At 35.2% G+C, this 6,526-nt stretch overlaps 1 non-coding gene across 1 annotated transcript; it reads right to left on the reverse strand.

Moving 5' to 3' along the window:
• Positions 1 to 6,164: 6,164 nt before the first annotated feature.
• Positions 6,165 to 6,240, reverse strand: LOC115803966 (small nucleolar RNA SNORD115). The gene has a single exon (XR_004024770.1). It is a non-coding gene; the product is annotated as a small nucleolar RNA SNORD115 (small nucleolar RNA).
• Between the last annotated feature and the right edge of the window lie 286 nt (positions 6,241 to 6,526).

Here is a 6,526-nt window from a genome sequence, read left to right on the forward strand (position 1 = left end):
ATATTAAGACTTTCCCAGTTAAATAAAAAATTGAGGGAGTTTGTCACCTACCTTACAAGAAAAGTTTAAGGGTGCTCTTCAAGTTGAAATTAATAAACACTAAACAGGAACACAAAAGTGTATGAAAGTACAAATCTCACTTGTAAAAGTAAATATATAGACAAACACAGAATAGTGTTAATAGTTTTAATAGTGTATAAATTAGTTTCATCCTGCTACATAGTATAAAAATGAAAAGACAAAACTATTAAGAATAACTATAACCACAAGAACTTTTTAATAGATTCACAATTTAAAAATAGAAATAAAATCCAACATCAATAAATAAAGTTGAGCATATGGGGGAAAATAAAAGTGTAGAGCTTTTTATGCATTTGAAGTTGTTATCAGTTTAAATTAGACCATTATAACTATAGATAGTTCAATGTAAGCCTCATGGAAACCACAAAAGAAATAACCTATGGTAGATCCACAAAAGTTGGAGAGAAAATAAACAGTATAACTGCAAAAAGAATTATCAAACCACAAGAGAACAGGGGAACAAAGGAACTACAAATCAGACAGAAAACAATTAACAAAATGACAATAGTAAGTCCTTACCTGTCAATGATACTTTCAATGTAAATGAATTAAACTCATGATTCAAAAGACATAGAGTGACTGAATGTCCTCTAAAATAACAAGGCCCAACCATATGCTGTTTACAAGAGACTCGGATTTATGTACATATATAGGCTGAAAGTGAGAAGGAAAAAGGTATTTCATGCAAATGACAACAAAAGAGAGCAGGAATGGCAATATTTACGTTAGGTGAAATTGACTTTAAGACAAAAAAACTGTAATAAGAGACAAATAAGTCATTATACAATGATAAAAGGGCCAATTCAACAAGATGTAACAGTTATGATTATATATGCACCCAACACCCAACATCAAAGCACCTAGCTGACTTAGATTTGACAGAAGTGAAGGGTGAAATAGCAACAATAGAATAATAGTAGGTGACTTTAATAACCCACTTTCAATAATAGATAGATAATCCAGACAAAAAGTCAATAAGAAAACATCAGACTTAACACTATAGACCACTGTAGACCTAATAAATATATACAGGACATTCTATCCAATAGCTTCAGAATACATATTCTTTTAAGTACACAAATATTCTCCAGGATATATTATATGTTAGGCCACAATGCATGTTTTAACAAAATCAAGATTATTGAGATTATCATGTGTCTTTTCCAACCACAATGGTATGAAACTAGAAATCAATAACAGAAGGAATGTTGGAAAATTCACAAATATGTGGAAATTAAACAACACACTCCTGAACAACTAATGGGTCACAAAAAGAAATAAAAAGTCATAAAAGAAATAAAAAGTAAAATTAAAAATATCTTGAGACAAATGAAAATGGAAACACAACATACTTATGAGGTGAAGCAAAAGCAGTTCTAAGAGGGAATTTTATAGGAATAAATGCCTACATTAAGAAAAAAAGAAAGATCTCAAATAACCTAACTTTACAATTCAAAAAACTAGAAAAAGAGAAAACTAAGCTCCAAGTTAGCTGAAGGGAGGAAATAATAAAGATCAGAGCAGAAATAAAGGAAATAGAGACTAGAAAAAGCAATATAAATATTTTTAAGTTGTTTTTTTTGTAAAAGATAAACACCATTGACAAATCTTTAGCTAGACTACCTGAAGAAAAAAGAAACACAAATAAAATTATAAATGAAAGAGGAGACATTGCTACTTGGACTAACTTTATGTTTGAGGGAACAGAAGCATCTAAAATCTCATGAGGGTTGACTACTACATAACATACTATTATAGTCTCTTGTGGGTCAGTGAACAATATTAAGTCAGCTTTGGGAATAGGAATATTAGGTGAATCAGACCAAGGTCCAATATCTACATCAGTGACTGTGAGACAGTCATATTCAACCTGTTTTGTCAGGATAAGGCAACATAGTAGCTGGGTTCAAGAGGCTACACTTGCCCAGAGTAGTATTAGGATTAGAAAATAAGATTTGTTCATAGCTAGACTGGCAACACAGTGAGAAATGAATCTTAAAAACTTGTAAAATAGTAACATCATGAGGTATCTATAAGTAAATTGTGTTCCAAGATTAAAGCCTGAGTCTTTCAATCAGGAGAGTTTTTGCTATTATGCCTTGTAAATACCTTTGCATTCCCAGAGCAACAAAATCTAATAACACAGAAAAGTAAGCAATATGCCTATAATTAGGGCCTAAGTTTTGAATAAGCTATTAGAAGCACCCTAAATCTTATGACAGAACATGTAGAAGGTTTTATCAAAGTTAAAAACTAATACACATGGAGAAACAACAGCTATTCTAAGAATGTGAAAGGCTTCTTGATTTTATCTGTGCCACAATTTTGGTATTTCATGTAACATACCAGGAGAGGTTTAGCCTTTTCATAAAAGGCAAGGATCCACAACCAACTCTCAAAATCAGTGGAGGTGTGTGTGTGTGTGTGTGTGTGTGTGTGTGTAACATTGTTTCATTTGTATATTAGGCTGAGTTCAGGATGCAACCATCTTCTGTCTGTTGGCCAATAATACATATCTCAAATATTTGACTTCAGTTTGATAATACTGCAACATATTCAGGAAGACATTATGTCTTGGGAGACTAAGAAATTTAGTAAAGCTAAAGTATCTTCTTTACTAACATGTAAGATATTAGTAGCTATCAATAAATCAACCAGCATTGAATTAGTTTGGAGCATCAAGGCAGAGACAATTTGTTAATTTTTCTTGTAAATACCTAGAGAATACAGTAAATAAATCTCTGAATTTCTGGGGAATCAATTGCCACAAATATTAAAAGCCTACATTGGTAAAGTCAAGTAGGAACATTGACTCCTTAGCTAAAGGTAAAGGAAAGAAAGCTGAACATAAGTCTATTACATAAAAATAATTAGCTTACTCAGACACAGAAGTTAATGTAGTAGCAAGAATGTGTACCACAGGTATCAGACCAATTATGACTTATTTATTGCTCTCAGATCATGGACAAATCTATAAACAGATTGATCTCCTTGTCAAATCTTTCTTTCTTAAGGTAATATGGGAGAATTATAAGGTAAATATACTTTCTTTATTATGCCTATTTTCACATTTCTCTAATTACTGGTTCTATACCTTGTATTTGAGCTACAGATAGAGAATATGTTTTATACATGGCCATGTTTTTTCTTTATTGTAAACTATAACAATGAGATTCATCCCTTTTATTAAATTTCTCTATTTTTTTTCTGCCCATAAATATAGATTTCCTGTAATTTGGGTGTACGTTTTCAGCACTAGGTGAGACTGCTGTTCTCCCATAGTCTCCCCCCCCCCTTTTTTTTTTCGGTATGCGGGCCTCTCACTGTTGTGGCCTCTCCCGTTGCGGAGCACAGGCTCCGGACGCGCAGGCTTAGCGGCCATGGCTCACGGGTCTAGCCACTCCGCGGCATGTGGGATCTTCCCGGACCGGGGCACGAACCCGTGTCCCCTGCATCGGCAGGCGGACTCTCAACCACTGCGCCACCAGGGAAGCCCCCCTTTTGTTTTTGAAAGCACTTATTTACCAACCTAGATACCTTGCATCCCAGGTGCTCCAACAACACTCTATCCAGAATATAGAATATCATATCCCTTTGTTACATGGTTAAGTCCCTTTCTGGCATTATCAAGCACATCAGAAGACAAGGCATATTCTTCTACGGAAATACCTGTTTGCATGGGAACTTCAGAGGAGAAAGAACAGATAGGTCATCCAGAAACACCCATATCTTGGATATTTTTCTGAGTTAGAGTAAAACAAGAAAGGTAGTAGAAATTGCAGAATTCATGGCTTCAGTATCCACAAGAAAGGACTGGAAAAGTTTAAAATGGGGAAAAGAAACAGAAATGTAAGTTCATTCCATTCCCATTTCTAAGGTTCTCTCATTATGTCAATTTTGTCCATAAGTTTGCACCATTTGCCAATTACTTTCTGTCTGATTTCCTGGAGTGGGAAAGAACCTCTTGAGGAGGTGGTAAAGCTTCAGAGTTAGGTTGTATCCCTTGCATTTCCTCAGTCTGTTCCAGCATTATTTTTGCCAATGTCTTGACTTTTCAATAGTGAATTATTGACTTTCCATCAGGGTGTGCCTTCTTATTTGTTGGGGTCTCCAGATAATATTGTGTTCCCTTGTAAATAATTATAACTAGGCAGCTAAGCTGCAGTCTTAAGTTTCTTTACGGCTAATCTTTCTACATATTTTCTCAAAACTGGATTGTAGCCACCAATATCTGAGAAATTATCTGTTCTTATCATCAACCTACTTTTTCTCCTACTTGTATTTAAATTCCTGGCAACAAAAGTGCCATAAGTCTATTCTGATCTTCACATGGATTTATATATATAAACTTATAAAATGCCTCAGTGAACTGTGTTGAAAAACAATGAAGGACTCAGCTTCTGAGTACAGCATTTAGCTTCTCTCAGTTTACCTTCTGCAGAAAGGTTTCGAGGAATCTTGTCATTAGTCTCTCATGTTAGGTTTCCAAGGTACAAAGAATAGAATAGCCTGAGTTGTTGGAGGAAGTGTACAGTTGGATTCCTGAGGACTTGGAACTCCCTAATATGGGGGTTACTATTTTACCTTCATTGTGCCTGTTCCATTAGTCAACTGGAGGCAACAGTTTGTGTAGCAGCCAGTATGCATCCCCATGTATAGGGCCGTAGACTGAAAACACAGTGCAGAGCACCTCCGGAAAATTTTGTGGATCTCTCCAGAGCACTAGGGAAAAGGGCATATGGATTCTTACTATTTCTAGTCCTTCCAGCAGCCCTTAATACCTTCTACCAGTTATTTGATTTGCTGGAGATACAAAAGCATAGGGCTGATATTCTTCTTATTGAAATGAAAAATAAATTCTTTTCTATGACAATGTAGTTTCAGTTCTCATTTTGCCATTTAGTAGTACGACTGTTTTGATTCCCTTTCTTCCAGGTCATTAGGCAACCACTGCCCAACCTCATGTTTTCATTCTATGACACAGTCCCTTACACAACTTTTCAATGACTACTTGTGTTTTACTCTTAATCATATCTGCTTCCATAGCTCTGTTTTGCATAGCCTAGAACACTCCTACATCCTTTCCCAAGAATGGCGCCTATGCTGGGGACTAACATAATGACATAAGCCATGGCACTTCCCTTATACATTTATTTGATCCTGAAAAGTCTAACCAGGGTTGGGTTTCTTAAAAACCTTGTGCCAAAGTAGATTAGGGTTTGGGTAGATTCAGTGAAGTTAGTCTGTGTAGCTTTCATGTATCCCTGGTGTAGCAGGACAGAAAGTCATCTTTCTCAGTAGTCTTTGTATAAGAGGACAGTAGTCAAAAATGAAAACTGTATTTCATGGGTACTATTCCTAAAAAGTAAATAGGATACCAGGAAGCTCCTAATTTTATTGATTTTTACATCCACAGGAAAACAAATATCTGGATCGCATGGATTCACACTTCCCAGAATCCTTGAATAGTCATAGTCCAAAAACGATCCACAAGTGTAACACATTAAAACTCTGAAATAATATAACAGGCTTGAATTTGTCTACTTGGACATTTAGAACCAAGCAAATATTGCACCATAGAGATGGTATTGATGAATCACAAACCTTTTGCAACTTCCAGTAAAGCACACTCAGGTGAAAAGCGAAATTCTTCTGATGAAGATCCCATTTTATATATATATATATATATATATATATATATATATATATATATCACTAATGGAGAAAAAGAACCCATAATGATATTTATATAATCAGAAAGAATAAAGCTAAATGCCCTAGAAGTAAGTCTTTACTAGTTTAGAAGTGTGTTTCACACTTACCAGTTATCAAAGGCAGCCTAATCCATTTAATGTACACACAATATAAAAAAAAAGAGTTGAGGTATAATTTCAAAAAAATAAACCACCACAATCTGATTAATATAAAAGAAACCATTGTTTACCTGGAAAGAGGTAGAAGAGGTGGATGAAACAAATTTCCCATATGGGCTTTATTACCTGAAGTCCATGAATAGAATTTCTACTACAGTGAAGCTAAGAACCCTCACTCCCACTTCGTAATCCAGGATTGTCACCTCTGCTGGGCCCCAGAGTAATTTTATTAAGCATGATTTTTATGCAATCACATCTCCTCAAGATATGATGTCCTCATTCACTCAAACCATGGCATCACCCACAACTATAATTTCTTTGTCCTGTAATTTTTTACTAATGGCATCCTTAAATTCTGGGTCCCAAGTGGACTGGAGATCTGAGAGATTCAGTGCAGGACAACTGGGTAGTTAATCATGCCCCAGGGGAAGTGAGCTCAAGTGTCTTCTTCCCCATTTGTTTTTGTCTATGAGGAAGGATCAGGGCGGTAGTCAAAGAAGAAAACTATGTATCTCATGTTTGCATTGCTCATATGTTCCTCTGTGATTTATACAGGAAGGATATTACTAAAA

Source organism: Delphinapterus leucas, chromosome 2 (assembly GCF_059928025.1).
Source record: "Delphinapterus leucas isolate spDelLeu-1000000601 "Yukka" chromosome 2, BTC_Dleu_Yukka2, whole genome shotgun sequence".
NCBI classification, from domain to species: domain Eukaryota; kingdom Metazoa; phylum Chordata; class Mammalia; order Artiodactyla; family Monodontidae; genus Delphinapterus; species Delphinapterus leucas.